We start from the raw sequence: 21,118 nt of genomic DNA, 5'->3' as shown, positions 1-21,118 counted from the left end.
TTTTTTTTGTCGGTGCACTTTCTTTCTTTTTATTTTTTACGGCGGCTACATGTGATCATAATGTGGTAATTGGATAGCTCATTTATTTCACTTAGGTCTAACTGGAGGTCTCCACACTGAAGTTAATTTTGCATGGAAGCCTACCTTTGACATGATGGATGATTAGCACGACGCGCAGGTTCGGCTCCGTATTAAGGGCGAGGACACACACGCTGGAAGCTTCCACTGTGCACACCGTGAGAATATTGTGCATATTTAGGTGTTTTTTTTTTTTTTTTTAAACTAAAGCCAAGAAGCCCCCGCTGGCACCGGGCTTGGAAATATTCCACTCATTTGCTCAGACTTTACTGGAAATAGCCTTTATTATAGAAACAATGATAGAATCCAGTAAATCAGGGAAAAGTATAGGGTGTAGTGTTGCCATCAATAATAGATTGGAAACAAGTCGGCACTGATGGAACCCGAGGCCTTTCCTTTGTGGAGGTCTTAGTGCCGTAGCGGTGCATGTGAATAATGCATGGTCCCAGATAGACTCCTGCTCCCTCTCTAGCCCTTCCACTCACCGGCTGCGTGGCTCGCAGGCTGGGGCGCCACTTTTCCCCAGCAGTGATTGGCTGTGCCTTGAGGGCAGTGGAGGAGATGGGAAATCACCTGCCCCATTTAGCCATGCTGTGCTAGCTGCGTCGGCTCCCCGCTGCTCAGACCTTTGTGTCTGCCGCTAGTACGCGACATTAGGACCTCTGGTTAACTTTAGTCGGGGATGCAGCGGCACAGAGCTGTCATTTGGATACTTATTATCACCCCAGACTTTTTTCTGAAAGGTAAATCTGCTGCACAGCTGCACTCTGTGATTCTTTTTCTATTTTTTACCCCTTTCTTTTTTTCGGCAGACAGAGCAGGCATTGTGTTTGGCAGTGATGCATGTGTCGCCGCTCTGCCACAATCACAGTCGTAGCTTCTGCTTCGTCGTCGATGCCGCGGTCCCCTCCCTCCTCCGACCTACTCACCATCCCCCCTTTTCAGTGTCTTCTTCTTCTTTTTCTTTATTTTGCTAGTTTTCTTTCACACATTGACGTGTGGTGCTGGTGTGGGAAGCATCGGCTGCATTCTCAATGATCCAGCCTTGAGAACCAAGGGGGCTCTCGGCGTCCTCTCACCCAGGGGTCTCGGTGGGGAGTCCACTGAAGCTGGGCACCCAGTCCGGCCCCCCCATGGAGCGAGAGCCTGGCTGCGGCACCACATAATCCATATTCTAAAGGCCAGCTGGACTGAGACCATGGAGCACAAGGAGAGCAACGAGACCTAACGCCCCCCCGCCCACATCCCACTCCCCAGTAACTCAGCACCTCAGACAGCTTTGGCATGTCAAAACTGAAAGTGGGCTGAATAGCCGCCTTTTTAGCAACGGCTCTTCAGTGGAAATAAGAGTCCATTTTCCCCCATTAGCTGTGAAGAATTAAGCATATTATGAGAAGACGGTCCTGGCCCGTTTCCCATATTGTTTACCCAGCTGAAATTTACTGCAGCATCCTTGCCAGTTGCGAGAAACCATTTTTTCCCTCTCTTTCTCCCGCCCTCTTTGTTTGTACACAGTGCTGTAGTGAAAATTAGCCACTTGGCTGAAGGTGTTTCTGTATCCAGGGCGGCTTTTGGAGTAATCCCGCTCCGACAGAGGACGGATAAGAGCAGACGAGTGACTGTCCAAAGGCAGGTATTCCAGCAGATTGATATTTATTCCCCGAACGAACCCAAACCAAGCCCACTGCCTCTTCAGCTGCCACTGCTTACTCTTCCGGCCCCAATTACTGGGCTCTAACAAGCCTTCTGCACACATCCACACCGTACACTGTATTCCCATTGTGCCCGGCTGACCATTACAAACAACATGGCACAAGACATGTTCAAATACTGAATTGTGTTTTTTTTTGTTGTGGCTCTGTTGACGTTATCATTAAGAACACAGGGAAATCTCCTAAACGGACATTTGTCTTGCATTGGGATATCGTGGATGACGCCCTAACTCGCCCATGTGACTGTGTCTACTTTTAATTCGACCACCTCACCGTGGAGCACCCAGTGGGACTCATAACGAGGCCGATCGTTGTTCCCTAAAGAATACAAATTGACATAATCTCTGAGGTGTTTTAAAAGTGACTAATGCAGAAATGCTTCCGTCTTAAAATAGCCTGTCCTACACTGGTTCTCGAACGCCGTCTCTTCAGGACGGATGATGAACATAATAATTTGGGCCACTCGATACGAGGTTTCACTCAAGCCGAACGGAACTGGGACACTCCTGGATTACAGGCAGCACAGTCCACACTTGTAGCATATTCCCCCCCACTTGAGCCCACAGGCGTGACCGAGCGCTTTGAGTCGGTGTGCGGCAGCGCTGGGGAAAATGTCAAAGAATTCACCGCCTTGTTCTCAACCCCAGAGGCGTCACTTTTGATGTCCACCTTCAAAGACGCCTTATCGGTCCTGTTTTAGTTGTTGCTCATTACGGAAAGCCGAGTGTTACCGAGTGATGCGGGATAAATTATAGAAATGAAATGCCTCATTGATTTGGCAATAAGATACGATGCACTGCCGCACTGCACGATTTATTAGACTTTATGAGACCAGAGTGGATACATTTACGTCAACAGCGGTTTTACACAGGCTTTTATTTTTTACTACATATTGTTTGGTTTGACAGGTGTTTATTCAAAAATTAAAGATCAGTTTTCCTCAGATAAACACATTTCTGTAGATAGACAGAAACAGCATGTGCAGTACAGTATAAAGGAAAAGGTGCAGCCGGAATTTTGTCAATGAAAAGCAAGAACATTTTATTTGTATAGCACATTTCATACCTGGAGGCAACCTGAACCTCTTCACAGGACAGACAGGCAGAGGAGCTGCAAGTGCAGATTTTATTACCAATAGGAGAATTACACAAGCTACACTATTCATAGAGAAGTAAGTTTGTTCATATAGATATAAATATACACAATGAGTTTTAAATCCAGTATAATTTCATGAATAACCTGCAGTTTTTACGTAATAGACACAATTGAATCATTTCATCTTGAAGGTGAAACAAGGTCATCAAGGTCACTATAGTTAATACATGTGCATTAGAAGTCCCTTTATGACTTTGCCACTGGGGCCAGAGTGCACCATTATTTTCCGGTTCAGTTGAGAGAACAGAGGATTTCATTTACCCTCCAGCATATCAGCTGGAACCATCAGCCCAGATGTTCAGCAACTCACCTGATCCACATTCGCTGTGGTTAAAAGTGGCAGTCGCGAATGTGCACGTCTTCGCTATCTGTGAAAACAGCTTTTTCTGTGTCACAAACAGGAGGTTGGGGGTTTGGACAGGAGGGAGGGTCTGAAGAAAGAGTGTAGGATCCAGTATTTGTTATGGTTGAGCAATGCCAGATATCTAGATCTTTGTTGCTTCAGGTTTTGATCATTATTTAATTAATCGTCCTATTGTGAGTCCCCCAACTTTATGGAAATGTAAAATTAAATGCCGAGGGTACCAGTTAAAGCTGCAGTCAGTAATGCTATGAGGAAACTTAGTCAAGTTAAGTTGACCTAGTATTTTTTTTAGTTTTTTAAAAGAAAGTTTCTGCTTTAAATTAACTTTACCCACGTCTGTAACGTGTAACTGAGAAAGTTACTTGCTCCCGACTCGTCTCGGTTCCCTCTGGAAGAACGAAGTCTAGACAGGTGTTTGAGTCGCTAATAGAGGGCAGAGTTTGACTAAATGTGCAGAACTGGAAGCGACTTAGATTGTCTGTTTCGCGGGAAAGCAAGAGGCTAATCTTTTTCTTTCGGGCCAGGCAAATAGAAAAAGTAATGGACACACCAATTGCTGATATTCTATTAATCAATCAATCAGTGTACACATTTATATTTGATGGAGACGGTATAATGCAATCAAGCTCAGGGAAACTACGCGACCTAAATATTTCCCTGATAGCAGCAGATTATATATATATATATATATATCTATATCAGGGATACATATTGGAACTGTGAACTAAATATGACCCTTGTATTTAGGCTATAGGAGGTAATTCTGTTATAAGCTAATGAGGACAACAGCATTTCAAATTGACTGAATAAACAATTTTTCTCATCGCATCTTTCATAAACAGATATATTTCATTCCTCCCTTAAAGGATGTTGTCAAAAGTAAATAAACAACTTTGAGACTAGCCAGCGAGAGATGAGATCAAAACATCGACTGGCATAATTATTGGTGTTCAAACTCAACTGTGATCAAAACATCAGCATGTGACAGGAACATTTTCAATGGAAGATTTTTTTTTACATATTTCTTGGATCTGTGGCTGTTTTTATCGCATCTGCACGACCACTGTTTTTTAACGAGCTTTACACGTCACGAAACATTAAATGCGTGAGGCAGACAAAGGGTCTTCGGTGTGCGCGTGTGAGCAAAACAAAGATAAAGCCTCACATGTGATTAATCAAACGTCAAACTGAAGGAGAGCCGTTTAAAAGTGGCACTTACAGCTACTCAGCGACCGTCTCGTGAATCCACATCAAGGTCCTACGTCAAAGCCCCGTCACCTACAGCTCGATAATCTTTTCTGGAGACCACTCCAGGTTTTTTTTGGGGGGGTGTTTTTAAGGGAGGCAGCCTACCTCTGCCTCCCTCCCTCTCCTCCTCCTCCTCCTCCCCTCTTCTCCCACTACTTCTTTTTAAGGGGTAAACACACACTCGCGAAGCTCCTCTAGCCTATCATGTGTGACCGCCGCTACAGCCAGACAGTGTAACACGATCCATGATAGAGTGGTGCAAATCGCCCAGCGCCTTTCGTCTACCATCTCGCACGAGGAGGAGGAGGAGGAGGAGGGGGAGAAGCCCGTGAGATAGGGTGAGTTTAAAAAAAAGAAAAAAGAAAAAAGGAGCAGGGGAAAAAAAGGAGGAGGAGGAGGAGGAGGTGGTGAAGAGCTGGCGGTGAGTGCGGCAGCCGTATAGCTGGCAAGTAGAACGTCGCTGGTGTGACTTTCCGGTCCACTAGGTTTTAACCCTTTTGACATCGTTTGAGTGCCGTCCATGTGTCGGTGCTGTAGTGTTCTCGTGCAGCGTGCGGCTGGTGTGGCAGCAGAGGAGAGAGGAGGGGAATCCGGAGCGTTTGTAAATCCAGTACAAAGCAGCATCGCAGCCTGAGAAGTGGACCTTGATACAGTAGAGCCTCAGTGGGGGGATTGCTACACGCCTTCTTTGAGGTAACACACCAACTTCTTTGTCATCCTGTCATAACGAGCCGGGGGAAATTAACCCAGATTCATATCTGTGTCTGATTCCACTGCATTTTTATCAGTGTGGTTTTTTTCGTGCTGGACATTAAATCTGGAGTTGCACACACGTACTGCATCTGTCAACAACTTGGATGTGGCGAAATAATGTTTAATGCATTACCAGGGCTGTGTTCGGCTCTTCTGTCAGCCACAGGCCTTATTGTTACTGCAGAAATCTACAGTCTTTTGTATTCCTTCCAATCCCCTCTTGGATCTTCTTCTTCTTATGAGGGGGCGTTGTGTGCTGTGTGGTTAAAATGGTACTGCAGCCTAACACGTGTAGATTGATAACACAGTGTCTTGCATTTGTCCCAAAAACTACATGTCCTGCAGGTATTTGGGGGTTTATTTGCACTGAGGAATTACCGGAAGCACATTGTTGGACTAGATCAGGGTCAAGATGTTTTCACAGTGTCCTAAAAACCTCTTTAATGAGCGGTTTTGTGTTGGAATTCATTGCTATTTTGCATGAACACACAAGTTCTCATGATTATATTTCTCACACATCGTCGGAGGCACTGCCTGATTATGAGGAACAAATGGAGGAAAAGGTTTTTTTTTTTATATTGCATGAAATACAATATTAGAGTATATCGCCTAGAGCTTTCTAAACCGCATCAGAAGGATAACACATTGTAGTTGTATTTCTTGGCTCATGCTCCAAAAAAGGAACTGCTGCTGCTGCTGCTGCTTTTAGAATTCCTCACACATTCATTGTCTCAACATGACACCCATGAAGGATTCTGGGTAATGTATGCAAACGGACGAACCCATGGTGTTGCTTTTTGTGTGTTGACTTGCCTTTGATTAATCATTTCGGCTTTGACGTCACGGCCCTCGCAGACAGAGATGGATTGAAGTGCTTAGCAGACCAATGGCTACAAAGACAAGGAGTAATTGGTGTGTGTAGTGAGTGGTGGCCGACGTAGGCAGAGCCGAGTGGCTGAGTGCTGCGACGGGTCACACTGTGGCATCCCCACATACATTCACAGGTGACAGGTGGATACAAGCAGCTAAAGGCAAGGAGCCTTCCCTCCCCGAGCATTGCACCACACCAGGCATCACAACGTCTTACTCTGCAGGCCCATGAGGTGCAGCACTGAGCAGGGGAGGTATATTTTTTGCTTTATTTATAAGCAGGAAATGATTAATTTCGATTATGCATGTATTTGCTCTTTTTAACATCCATCAGTTGTGTTGTATTTTAAAGCCGCAGCCTCGTGGTGCCGGTGGGGTTTTTGCTGTTGCTGACTTTTGGCTACATGTGTTTTGCCTGTGCAGCAGCGTGCAGGGGGGTAATTGAGGGGGTGGGGGCGTGCTGCTGAGGAGGTGGGTATATTGTGATCCAGCCATCTTTATATGTGTCAGTGGTAATTACATTGAAAAAGTGGGTTTGCGTCCCTGGAGGCAGGAGGCGAATGTACCTCCATACATGCTGAGTGGTGGTGCATCCTCGAGGAGAGGTAAAGTTTTAATGGTGGCATTTAGTAAATGTGCAATCAGAATTGCATTAATGACTCCGGCATCATAAATCATAATGGCCTGATGGACTATCAATAGTGTGCACGGGCTCGCTCTTTGATTCATGGTTTTCTCGATGGACCAAAGCTGCTCGGCATTCGCATTAACAGTTGGGGTCTGGGCAATTTTTATTTTAATTTTCTTATCTCATGTTTCACCAGGCAGCTCTGCCAGTCTCCTCTTAAGTCTTACTGGCAAACACACGTCAGGTCTTTCGGCACCGACGGGAGCCTTTGCCAAGAAAAGGCTTCTGAGCATTATGATGTGGTTTCTGCGATCAATCGTTCCATAATTTATGTCATGAAAGGGTGAACTGTTGCTTAATTTATGTAATGTCTGAATGAGGGCTGCTCATCTGCTCATTGGACGGGGCTCGATCTCTCCTTGTGGACCTCGGAGTACATGTTATGCTGGACTCGTGTCTGGGTATGAACCATGTCAGCAGGTTTATTTCCCAATAATAAACATCAGAAAGAAGTCACTCAATATCCTATTAGTTCACTAATCATCGCATTCTCTACATAACGACTAAGAAAACACCCACAGGGCAAACATGTGGAAACAAGAACCAGGAAATCTTTGTGTTTACATATTTAATCAAATGAATCATGTATACACACACATACTGTAATCTACCTGAATGTATACATATGTACACGCAGTACAATCTGTGTACACATTCACCTGTTAGATTAGCAGGTCGCTGATTCTCTGAACCCGCCTCCACAGCAGAGACAGGTGACAATATTTTTTTCTATTTCACATTATCTTCATATCCACATCTGAAATAATCTTAATAGGGTTTTTTGAGGAGCATGTGAGTGTGAAATTGTCCACAGAGTGATGTCATCTGGGAGACACTGAACCCTTGTTTTTAATTAAAACTCAGTCACATATTGTGGATGAGAAATCAGCCCACCTTTAAGCCTGTACCAGTGTCTATTGGGAGAAGTTAATTAAAATATGAAACATAATTACAATGGGGGGAAAAAAAATCAATTTGAAAATTAATAGATTGTTTGGAATTATAACATTTGAGATATAAACACAATTCCTGAACTTAACTTTCGGGGTAATTAAAGCCGCGATTGTGATTGACTGAAGTTAACTTGTTATCATAGTGCGACTGTGCAGCCGGGGAGTCGGTCGCTCGGCGTCCTTTAAACAAACACTTCACTTTGCTGTTGCACTGGATCTTCTTCACCTTGTCAAACACGGGGAAATTCAGGCTGATGGCAGGTTTCCTGTAATGTGTCATCTCGATGGCTGGGATGCACAGAGTGCGGCTGATTGTGGCTCTAAGCTCCCAAACCGTTTTGAGCTGTGAGCCATTTTCAGTGCGATGATAGAGGTGGAGTACAACTCAATCCATCGAGTCTGTGCCTGTCTCAGGTTTCTATCACTCTATGTCTTTGCCTTGTTGGGCGAAACAGGGCTCTTTTTATTTTATCATGTAGTTTCTAATGTATGCAGTTGATCCACCTTTCGTCTTCTATTTCTAGTACCCGGGGAAAGCCTCCGATCGCTGCCAGAGAAAACAATGAGTGCTATTTTCTTCCTGTTCTGGTAACACAATGTCCTGGTGGCGGAATTGACAGAATTAAATAATGATAGTGAGTCACATAGGGAACCAATCTAATCGCCAATGGTGTCATTATTCTAAACCCATTACACTGTGCAATGAACATTAACTTTGTAATAAGTTAAAGCAAAGCACTTTGGATGGCTTCACTTACAACAGTGTTCCAGTGGCCACAGACTTGAAAATACCAACTGTTATTAAAACTGCATTACATTTATCTATATTATCTATATCTATATTACATTATTCATTTACAAGAAAGTAGCAATGCCGCACTGTAATAAATACTCATTTACAAGTAAAGGTCCTGCTTATTGGCAAAAACTATCTCAAGCACAAATCAAACTACAATATTATAACATGAGGCCTCACATGTTATAATATTGAATTATTGTTTCAGATTATAAATGTTTATTGATTAATAGTATTGCACAGTTGTATGTGTTTGAGGTGAAGTTGATTAAACTTCTTTTATATATATTGATAGTAAAGTTGTGTAATTTAATCTATAACATCGTGGACTGTGGTGACTATATACATGTTAAACAACTTGAAACACTAAAATAAGTATTGTATGTTGTATGTAAATATTTTAAAGTCTGAATTAGCTCATACAGCTTTCCGATTGATGCAGTGGAGTGAAAAGTTCAACGTGTTTTTTGTAAGTGAGAGTAGATACGTCTGTAAGCAGATATGCATATATGTATATACTTATAAATACTTACGTGTGTATGTACCCATGTGTGCACATGAATTAACATACATTTACTTTTTATCCTTTTTCTTTTTATCCTACTGCATGGACACGGGCATAAACTGCATATTTTGTGGTTTTGCAGATTTATGAATTTATTAGAAAACCCGCCCCCGGGTCTGGAAAGCAAATTCAGTGTTGACCATCACTGGTCCCTCACAGACCAGTTCAAGTCTTCACCCCCTCAAAAATAAGTCCCAGTGGCCTCATTTGAGTCTATTTTCTGACTATAAATTGTGTAGTTTACTCCCATATGTCCTGAGAACGAGGTAAGGCTGACTGGATTCTGAACGCTTATACTTTCTTGTTTTTGTGTTTGATATTCCATGTCTTCATATTTGACCTCAGTGTATTCGGTGTTTATGCCGACCTTGTGCACTAACCAGCCTGGCTACGTTATTAAAGCCACCACGGGACACAAGAAACTTTTCCTCAAAACTCAACATTGTAAAAGTTTCTTCAGATGTTGCAGTGAATCTTAGTCTATTTGTGTCTGTTTGTTTCTCTTGCAACGCGTAACTGTGTATGCGGTTGTCTCGCTGTATAGTGACCAGAATTCACGAGTTAATGATCATCCCTGCCTCGTGTAATGTGAGATCCTGCTCCTCAGCTGTTTACTGCGGACATTTACGGGTATCATTATCAAAACAGCGATGCCAGTGGGTGGCGACCAGAGCTGGAGGTGAAATAAGCCATTTAGCTGCTTTATGATAGCAATCCCCAGCCCTTGCTGTTTTCACATCCAGGGTCAAAGCTTAGCAGCCATCTAATCTCCCTCAGTCTCACAGCTTTCATTAGCGCGGCACTTGATCAATCAGCACCGCTGCAAGCACCAAACTTTGCCACCTCTTTAGATGAAAACCTGCTCAGATGATCATAGCTGTGTGCAGGTTCCCTTCATGTCCAATTTAATTGACATTTAATCTGAATTCAGATTAGCATGCTGCATCGCTGAGGTGATATTGATGGTTGGGCTGCTGACACCACATTGAAAAAAAAATTTTAAACAGGGAAGTGATAATTTTCTATGATGTGTGACATAGTTTTTCCAATGCAAGGAAATAATCTGCCAGAAACTTTGATTGCAACAAGGCGATAATGTGTTAAGTATCATTTTGGACGAGAGCTGGATTGTGCAAGAAGGTTCTTGGTTCGAATCCTAGTTAGCTAGCCTTTCTGTGTGGAGTTTGCATCTTCTTCCTGTGTTTGCATGGGTTTCGTCCCCCATAGTCCAAAGACAGATTAGGTTTGAGATTAGGTTGATTGTGTAAATGGTTGTTTCTCTCTGGATGTTCAACCTGCGATGTGCCAGCGATCTGTCCAGCTGGTGGCCCAGCACTCCCCCAATGACAGCAGGGATTGGCACCAGTTCCCACCCCTGTGACCTTCACAGGATAAGCAGTATAGATAAGGGCTGGATATTCAGGCTTGACAAAATATCCCTATATCCTAGCATATTAAAATATGTGTTAAACTGTGGGCATCCTCCCTCCCGTTTGTTTTCCCTGGCCGTAATTGGCTGCGGTCTCAAAAGGCAGCCCACAGGCTTCATCTGCCATTGCTGGTCCTGTTCATCGCATCTGCATACAATGGGACGCGTCAGAAATCCTTGGCCCCTCCTTTCATTTGCCTTCTCTTCTTCCATAATCAGGGGCAGGCGATGGGAACAGAGGCAAAGACGAGCTTTTTATCCCTCAATAAAAGGCCACTTAGGCAGATAGTTCTCCCCAGACTCATCAGCTTTGGTCTTTTTTTCCTGGCACCACATAAAGGAATTTGTGGAAGAGGGCAAACATTCCATCTAATTAAGGATACCTTTAATGTAAGCTCACCTCTCTCCCCCCCGTAATTTCTCTTTGTGCCCATCTCTCCTGCCTCTCCCCTGCATCGCTCTGCCCTTCTGTCTTTCCTCCTTATCATCCATCATAGGAAGCCCAAAGGTGCCCTTCGCAGTTACTGTACCATCCTGGTTACCTCTTGATGCCTTTTGAAATCGTTCGGCTTACCCACGCTTTGATGTTGCCTTCAAATGGATGCCGAGCACAACTTTGATGTCACGACCTAGATGAGGCCAAGAATGACGAATCAACACAATAGTTCACACTGTTCACACTTTAATTTTTTTGGGGGGGGAAATTAAACTGGGGCGAGTAAATTAATGTGTTGTACGATTGGAGTGGTGGTTATTATAATTTTTTCTCTTCGGAAATCTGCATTATTTGTTTTGAAAAGTGAAAGAGAGAGAGAGAAGGAGTGTCCTGTCTGACTTTGTTCTATTTCTGGGCGATGGCAGCTGGAGGATTGCTGCAAGTGGCAGAGTATTCATTATTTAGATGGCAGTTGCGGAGTAGGGGAATGGGTGTTTCATAAACCACTTGACATGTGTGCTGCAATACTAGACCGAAAGAAATCACTAAAAAAAAAATAACAGAAAATTCATTTCCAAAAATGTTTCCCCCCCCCCCAGCCAGCCAGGACACTTGTAGCGGCGGCTGCTGAGACAGTCGTACTAATTGAAACTGATGGAACAAACTCAGATTGATGGAGTTAATGGCTGAAGACGCTGGCAGTTCTTAGGGATTGCCTTTCCATATAGGCTTTGAAACTCATGGAGCGTTCCCCCGGCTGTTTCATGGTGCATGTCAGATGTGCTGGTGTTTTAAACACAGCATCTTTGCCGCTTGTTATTGAATTCCGGGTGATTCGTCGACTTGAATACATCTGCGGCAAAGGAAATCGTCGTCGAGCCTGGCTGATTATAAAATAATGACGGTTTTGTCATCCTGCCTGGCTACGCATTTGTTCGGAGAGATGACAGAAGATATCATCTGCAACGTTTTTTTGAAATGGCCTGAGAGAAAAATGTGAATTTGAAATGAGGGAGGGGGAGAAAAAAAAATGTGACAGTTGTGCGTTGCAAAGAGAAAAGCTGGCTCGCTTTGCAGACGTGGTGGAACACAGGCAGAGAAAAAGCCTCTCTCTCTCTCCCCCCCGACGTAACAGTCGCGTCTCTATTGGCTGGTGTTTACTCTGACAGTTCTCAGCCTGGACACAGAGAGAGGGTCCCTCCACGTGCGGGTGATTAATGCACTGCCATGCCGCCACGGTGGAGGATGTCTCTCGGCGGTCTCCTTCCCTTTTACAGTCCTCCTCCCTGATATCTCAGTAATGTGACTCGACAATGAAGAGATTGATAGCGATCATTACGCCGCTCTCAAAGAGTAATGTCACTTCCCAGCGTGATCCAGCCGGCTTCTAATTCAACTACTCCTGTGGGTAGCATACGAGCAGCGGTGGTGCATTTTGCTACTGTACATACAAGTGTGGCTTTTCCGACTGCGTTAAGTTAAAGACGAAACCAGTGACATTTCAGAATCGCCTCCCCCTGCTGTTATCACAAATTCCTGAAGCTGTGTTTGCATATCCAGCGTTGAAAAGTGCCTCCGGTTGGCCCTTTTTTTAAACCAAAGGAACTTGACACTGGAAGTATTATCGCACCGAACAAGGGAATCAGCCGCTCACCTTGGCACTTTGCGAGCTATATCGCCATTTCCCCCAGTACTCCCCGTACAAATACAGGTACGAGGGTCACTCATTTGTTTTCCCTCGCTCCAAGTCCTTACAGCTGGGTTGATTTGTTTATCTGTATGTGTTTAGCCCCTGGCCCCAATCTTCGGAGAGAGAAAAAGGTTTAGCATTTAAATTGGTTGATCCACCGCACGTTTGCTAAACCTGTTTTTAAAGCATTACATTGATGAAAAGCAGACTCTAATCCCTGCGGGGTGTGCGACCTTATCTGACTAAGCACCTGACAATGAGATTCTATTGTCACTCCGGGAACACAAAGGCTCTCGGTGAATGTGACTTGCTGTAGCCGCTGACATCCCATTTGCGAAGTGCTACTGTAACCACAGGTTGGCTCGCCACAGGTATGACTCGTGGAGTTTGGAGAGCCGCGAGTGTTGTGGCTTGACCGGCAGCTACTGACAACATGGGGCACTTCAAAGTCGTCCCAGCTCCTCTCTCTCTCTCTCCTCAGGACACTGCTGTTAGCTTGTCTGCCAAACATCTGCTGAAGTAAGTCCCAGCCCTGTCAGCCGGTGTCCGTGCAGGCCCCCGACCGGAGGAGACTGAGTTAGCAGACTAGCTTTCACAGCTAATCCCAGAATCTCCTGTATGCATTTCTCCTCCGCTTATATTCACACTGACTGATCCTCCGGTTTCGCACTTCCCATTGTACACTTAGCCAGACAAGACATTTAGTCAATACTGTTGCCGATGAATATGTAGGAGACAAAGTGGCCTTCATCTGAATGTGGCAGAACTAAATCATAGGGATTACGTTATTGACAGTGCCTTGAATAAACATCAGGATGGGGTCAAAATTCATCGTCTTCCGTCATTTGCACAGCGTCCAGAGCATGTCGAGGTTTCAGAGCGAGCAGGGGCACGTCTCGCTGGTGTTGAATATTTATTTCGTGTGATGAATTATCATAATTCAATGTGAAAAATCAGATAAGATTTCATGTTTGTGCTGACGGGGAGAAGGCATATTGTTGTGTGTGTGTGTGTGTGTGTGTGTGTGTGTGTGTGTGTGTGTGTGTGTGTGTGTGTGTGTGTGTGTGTGTGTGTGTGTGTGTGTGTGTGTGTGTGTGTGTGTGTGTGTGTGTGTGTGTTTGTTTGTGAGGGTGATTAGCTGTGGTATCAGATTGTGTCCAGCATTACAGATTGTGTGTGAAGCATATCTTCTTGGGACTTTCTAAACTGCTACGTTGCTTTATGCTCCCTTCGAATTCAAATTCACACACATATTGTGTTAAAGTGGAGCATCCTGTCATGATGCATCCAAACTAAACTCGGTCCACATGCGCGTTTTGGCCCCGTATCTGTTTTAATGCTAATCCATACTAACACGCCTGTAAACACATATCATATGACCACTTACACACACTAATCATGCGCATGTACATAGGAATTGATCACATAATAGTCGTCTCCTCTGCATTTAAGCTGTTGTATGCTTGTAAAATGGTAATTTAACTGCAACGCTTGTAATTGGTGATTTATGTTGTGTTCTACACTGGTAGCCGAGTGATAGGAGCCTGACGAATTAGCAAAGGCTACGTTATGACCAGAAAGACCCAATTAGCAAGATGTTGTTCAAAACATCTCAGTTTCTGCCCGTCCAGACTAAGCCCTGGAGTTTTCAAACAAAACGGGGGCCGACAGCATTTCCAAAGTCTCGGTTTTAGCGTCTCTAAAACTCCAGGGTAGTGTGGACGCCAGGTGCATCTGTAAGAGAGTTGATGCATTTAAAAATAAAACAGAAAGCTAATAGTGTGGATGAAGCCTCACACACGGGGCTGGAGCTTCTGCAGGCAAAGGGAAAAGATGTTATCAATACGCACGAGGAATTCTCATGCAAATAGCGGCCTCACATTGTGTGTTATGGCTGAAACGTGACACTGGAAACAAGTGTGACTGGAGACTGTGGTGCCAACTGTGGGTTTTGCTGTATCAATACGTCTGTGAGTCGTTTTAATCTGGTCAGGAGTAAAGAATACACTGTGTAGTCATACAATATTAATCCCAGCCAGGAAACTTAACCAGCTGCTGCCTTTTTATAAACAGACAACTTATGGTTTTGGCGACGCCATATGCTGCCCGCCGCCGCCTTTTCTCTCAGATTTCACTTCTCAGTTTCCATTGTCAGCCTCGTCTTGGCTTTTTATGATCCTAATTCTGATGGATGTATTCCAGTGTGAAGTGACTCAGCCGGGTGTGAGTGTGGACCATCCTCTGCCTCCCACTGCTACCATTTGGTGAGCGGGTGGAGAAGCGCGGGGACCGTCGGAGGAGACGTGAGCAGGCTGGTGTGTTGACAGCCTCCCTCCCCATCTAATTGGGGCAAAGCAAACACGATTAGACCCAATCTGAAAGACGATCAGTGTCTTCCACCGCGGAGACGCTTCACAGTCATACGCGTTCTGCTGCGTGCGCCGCTGAGAGGCGGGCCGGCACCGTTTGGCGACAGCATCAAGCTGTCGTTTGAACAAAAGAGAAGTGACAGCAGAACATGTTTACTTCACATTATAACTTCATCTCCGTAGCACCTTTAAAAAACAGCCTTTCCATTTGAGGGTTTTCTCAGCTTCAGGCCCTGTGATGGAGATATGAGTAAGTTTACAACAACTGAAAGTACTCGTGAGTTAATTAAGGAAGTTATGGAACGTCATGTTTACTTTTAAATCTCTATTGTCAAAGTCAATAACCTTGGACACTCTAATCCCCACCTCACCTCCTGCTTTGACACGATATAAACAAGTGCTTTTTGGATAGTTTTCTGTAATTTCCTCCTATTTTCTTCGAAAAGCCAAAGCAGAATGTCCAATTATTTGGAAGTCGTTCTGTAATTTTACTAATCTGCAAATTAAATTTACCTGCAGTGATTGTCAGGCTCAGACGGGGGTAAAATCAGGTGAGCTCTCAGCATGACTAGTGAAATTTGATGAGACATTTTCAGCACAATTTATCGCACTCAGCCATGAAACTGAAATCTTGACCTTTGTGCAGTTGTATCTGGGGCTTATGCGATTTCAACACATTTCATTATCCGTTGCGTTTGACCAAAAAAACACCCCAGCAGTGTTTCAGGTGTAATTAATTCAGTGTTGAGTGTTATGAAAGATAACGACATGTGTTTTAAAAAAATCAAGGTGCATCCCAGGCAAAGTACCCTTCCATAGCTTCTGCAGATAATCCACCGACACTGATAAAATACAACCTTCCAGTAACCAAGAAGCACGATATCTGAGCAGGTGAGCGGCAAACAAGCTCCACACTGTTAAACACTTTCTTTCAGCCTATAGTCAGGACAAATTTGCATCCAGTTGCGAGCGGCACACAAGCAAATTTAATGCATTTCAGATGTAGAGGCGTGAGAGAGGTGCTAACTGATGCCTGCTGCGGCACGGAAAACATCAAATTGCATAGTTTACAAGTGCAGCAGCACAACTGCAGATATGGACATGATGCAGCCCCGCGGAGTCGTGTGAAGAGGCTAAATGATGAAGCATAATGGATCCTCTCCGCACACGTCTGTTACCTCTCTCCTGCCATTCTGCTGCCCTCACAGCACTCATTTGCCCACCCACATATTATCATGTTGCCGGCACAAACACACACATTTACCTAAGATAATTACATGTGGGAATTTGCCCGCACAAATCTGTACAGTCGCTCTTTAGGACGGAAAAAAATAATTTACCGTCTCCTCACAAAAAGCTCCAGCGGAGATAGATGCAGTTTCCCGTCCATTAAGGAGACAGACGTTTCCTCATCCGTTTCGTTAGTATATTATACATATACTCATCAAAGCCATTAAGTAGCAATGATTGCATTTGCAGCCATTAGCCTAAATGATAGTTTTTGCTACTTGTGCTATTAGCTGCAGTAAAAATACATTTTGCTTATGAAACATTTAGTTGATGTTCTTCCGGAGTGAATAACAACCAGTTAAGCATCTTGCACAATGAACATATTAAGCTGCTGCAGGAACTGAACCTTTTAACTCTGGACGAATTCAACAACAGTGTATTAAGGCCATTGTAGTTTAAAAAAACAAAACAATAATAATATGAAAGTTATGGAACTGGTGAAGGGGCATACTAGTAGATCACATAGTATGTTTATGACATGTTATACATATATAAGATTAAAGTTTGTGGGGAAAATAACTTTTTTCTGTGATAACAAAGTCATAATTTTGTTTATATTCTTAAAATGATTTTGGGGCTACAATCATAAATATTACTTTATGACTAAATCTGGTTGCAAAGCACAAGTTTAACCACTGCAGTTAAAACACTCAGCAAGTGGCCTTTTCAAAATGAAGCGATGTTGTTCCCTGACACAAACCCCCACTTGTGAAATTGTGACTTTAATCTCAGAGAATTTAATATTTTTTTCTCGCATATTTATGACTTTGTAATCTCATAGAATATTCAAGTTTTTTTTTCTCGTAAATTTACGACTTTAATTTTGGAAATTCCGAGTTTTCTTTTTCTCTGAATATAACCCCCCCGCCCCCTGCGTGGTTAAGTCAACTGTAGGAAACCACTCTGCTGTGCGTTTACAAGATGTAGTTGTTCTCCTCCTGTCTCTTTCATTTTCATAAATAATCAGGATATTTACCACAAGCTTTTTAAAAGCACAGCGGGCTCAAGATGCCCGTATACTTCCTCTTGTGCGAGCAGCCAAGAGATGCACAGCCAAACCCTCCCTCCCTCTCTCTTTCTTTTCTATGTCTCTTTCTGTTCTGTGGAGTCCATTTGGAAAAGAGAGAGAGATGCTCACACTATGATTAGGGCTTATTTTTTTCAACAAATTATCAAAATGGAGCTGAGATTGATCCCGGAGAGAAGAGGAAGGCTCATAGCAGCAAATCACTGCAGCAGTTACACAAAGCAGGATTTTGCCATTTGCAAGATTTCTATCTCTCTGGTCTTTTTTTACAGAAAATTGTTGTCATCACTGTCGACTGTAATGTTTGTTTGTCTGTTTCGTCTGTGACGGCCGAGCTACTTCAGAAAAGTTATTTATATCATGTGATTGTGTTTTTAATTCCTCCTTCGTATTTACTCTGGACCAGAAGTAATGGCAGCTGCACTGAAATGGTAACCATGCCAACAAACAGCCCCGCAGAACTGCTACTCTTTAATATATCTTAAAGCAACGCGATGGGACTTTTACTGAGGAAGTTGTAATTAGGAAGTTTTCAAAAAGATTGTCTTGACCACGGCTGAAACCGAAACACAACTGAAATGTGGATATTACCCATGATCCCCGGCTTCCTGAACCTGAAGAGCTGCCGCTGTAACAAAACCACCAAACTCTTTTTAGAATTTTTCATATTTTAAAAGTTTCCTGCTGAATATTGGAGATAAACGCTGTTTTTTAATGGCTTTTGAGTCTTTTAAGCTGATCTACAGTTCAGTTCAGCATAACTTTTGAACTCGCTGGGCCTGATTCTGGTGATTAAAATCTGCAGCTATCAGTCAGAGATCGTACCGGCTCACCGACGTTACATCGTGCACGAGGAAGAAGGCGTTCAGGGTGAGCAGTGGGAATGAAAGCGGCGCCATTCTCCCTTTTCCAAGTCCGTGAACCATCAAACTCTTTTTGAAGCTGATATTTTAACGCAAAAAATGTAGCACAGTGTTGCTTTAATTTTTAAAAAGGTTTCTTTATATTGTTAAATTGATTGCATCATTGTACCTCATTGCAAATTGAGTTAGAAGTGCTAAACAAGTGTGCCGCATTAAAATCAGTGTTGCTGCCGGTGTTTATATACTATTGTGAAATTGTGGAAAGATGCTTCTTTTCAAGGCTGCCTCATAAATCATTGCTCTTTGCTGCCAAATCATTTTTAAAAACAAGATGTACTGTTGCTCTTTAAAGCCAGATATTTTATATCATCCTGACACTTAATGAATATAAAGTGTTGCTCAACTAGGCTGCAAATGTGTCCCTTCATGTGTGTGTGTGTGTGTGTGTGTGTGTGTGTGTGTGTGTGTGTGTGTGTGTGTGTGTGTGTGTGTGTGCACAGGGGTGAGGTGGAGGCTGAGCTAAGACAAAAGTTAATAAAGCGTCTTTATCGGATTTGTTGTGTTGGAAAACACCCCCGACATATGGATGATTGGAGGAATCCACTGAAGTAGATTCAAGTGATCACGTGTTTCTACATCTGGTTTTGTCTGAGAGTAGCATCGTTGGCAGCGTCTCACAATAGATCCTCACTTGCACATCTGATGCTTCTATACAGCTAGTATCTCTATGTGTATTTTACAGTTTATATATTTGAATCTATATATGAGCCTCTAAGCGCAGCACAGTGTGAACAAGACCGATTTAGATAAGCCACAAAACAGGCACAGAGAAATTCTGCTTTGTTGAGCTCGTCCTTTTCACATTTCATCCCCACCAGTGTCCTTATTCAACAGATCTGGCAATAATTTAGGCTGCCTTCAAATACAGTCATTTCTCTGAGCTTTCCTCCGTGTGCGCGCGTGTGTTCCTGCGATTCCTTCCAAAGCAGCCTCCTGAGAGACCACACAGGGAGGTATGCACGAGTTGGATGCCTCCTTGACAACACCTTGGAGGTAAAAATCAATGTCTGCCAAACAAAGTGAAATGTTAGGCTGCAGCCGATACATGACAGATGAGGCTTAGGGTGGTATTTTCTGAGGTGAATGAAGACTGGAACGCAGGCAGCGCTGTCTGCTGTTGTCAAGCAGAGCGGCATTACAGAGATTTTGAAGGACAGTGGGTCTGACTTCCCTGACTACTTTTATTATTGATTAACATGCTGTAGACACGTGTGAGAGTCACTCTGAAGTGGAAAGGGGAAGGGGGGAGATGTGGTTGAAAATTAAGAATGACTGCACAGTAGATTAAACTTTAAAGGCCGGTTTCACTAATGAAATGCGATGCCCGGGCCACTTAAGAGACTTTGCCTGCAACCCGGGGTTGCACGGAAGTGAAGTCATCCTGATTAGAGTGGATCGGTCCTCACATCACAACAGTGTCTTTGTTTAATGGCACAAAATCCTCAGATAAGTCACAATATTTGACAGCTGCAGGAGGTGGTAGTTTTTCTGAGCGGCTGTGCCTGAATATTTTTTCCTCCACTTTCCATTTCTCTGCGTGGAACACTTGAGTTTGAGGTAGAGTGCGGTTTCCTCGGGGGTTGAGCTCAGGTCTGTGCAGCAGAATAGTATCTGTAGAAAGCAGCATGGCTAGCTTGGCACATTAGCGGGTGAAACACTGTGTTGCTACCTCATGCATGATCAGTCTTTAAGACTCCAGCAGTGACCTGAGCACAGAGCCTTGGGCCATATCATGTTTCTGATTGAGCATGCACCGAGCCTCAGAGGGTCGGCAGGTTGCATCTCAGTTCTTCATGTCAGGAGAGGCAGAGGGTGTTCTGACGGAAACATTTCAAAAAACACCAGTAGTGCTGGGAGGCTGAGCATCAAAGTGTGTGCTTAGGCTGCGTGGATGTGTGTACACGGACCGTATATCCGAACATGCGCTTGCACACATAAAGTTTACCGCTCATGCCCACCGAGGTTATTGACAGTATGAGGGGAAAAGAAACAGCAATTCGTCCTATTATTATTATTATTATTATTATTATTCCCGCCTCGTATTCTGCTCTGTGGCCAAGAGTAATGCAGCAGTGGCATATCAATTCATAGCCCTGGCCTTAAGGAAAGCTCTTCGGAAAGCAGAGGGATTTCCAGCCTGTGTGTGTGTTGTAACTGTAGCTCCGGAGCCAGACACTGAGAGACATTTTTTTGGGGCTTATAGGGAACTCTGTGTGGGAATGTTTGGAGGAGTCGGTCAGGAGGAAAAATAAAGGCCCCATCGTGCTTCGTTTTGCTCATTGTGGTTCATCTGTGAAGAGACGTGGGTGGCAACGCATAAATACATCTTGAATAAGGAACAAATGTTTACCGTGTTTTTCACGAGACTTAGTAGCAAAGTATGTGATACGATGTTTTCTAACTTTCTCTTTTGTGCCCTGAGAAACACTTAAACTGTCAATTTGATCTTTTTTTTAAAAGAAGAACGCTACAAGAACGCTCGAATCTCATCCAGGATATAATTAGTTTTGAGAATATAGGACTAGATGATGTACAAGGGATGTTCACCATCTAGTCCTGTATTCTAAAAAATAAAATGCATCAGGTTGTTTAACAAATAAACATTGTGTCAGTCAACTTAGTTGTATAAGAAATAATAAAAACATAAACTTAACTTAATCTGTTTTTAAAAGAATCAACATGCAACTATTTAGATTTTTCACTTTTTAAATTTGTGGGAAATGTGAGGATCTGCTACTTTTTTCTGTATCATATCATATTAAACCTAATATT

At 43.5% G+C, this 21,118-nt stretch overlaps 1 protein-coding gene across 5 annotated transcripts in view; it reads left to right on the top strand.

Moving 5' to 3' along the window:
- si:dkey-237h12.3 (teneurin-3) overlaps positions 1-21,118 on the top strand; it is a 153,102-nt gene that overhangs the window by 33,568 nt on the left and 98,416 nt on the right. Inside the window, exon 1 of one of the 5 annotated variants that reach the window (XM_035161646.2) lies at positions 4,973-5,250. The exons of the other annotated variants lie outside the window; for them this stretch is intronic. The gene's annotated coding sequence lies outside the window, so the exon portion shown is untranslated. Of the gene's footprint in view, positions 1-4,972; positions 5,251-21,118 lie in introns of those variants that run through there. 5 annotated transcript variants of the gene reach the window in all.

The sequence above is a fragment of the Hippoglossus stenolepis genome, chromosome 7 (assembly GCF_022539355.2).
Source record: "Hippoglossus stenolepis isolate QCI-W04-F060 chromosome 7, HSTE1.2, whole genome shotgun sequence".
Classification (NCBI taxonomy): Eukaryota; Metazoa; Chordata; class Actinopteri; order Pleuronectiformes; family Pleuronectidae; genus Hippoglossus; species Hippoglossus stenolepis.
Note: the sequence above shows the minus strand (reverse complement) of the source record. Positions and strands in the feature narration are given on the sequence as shown.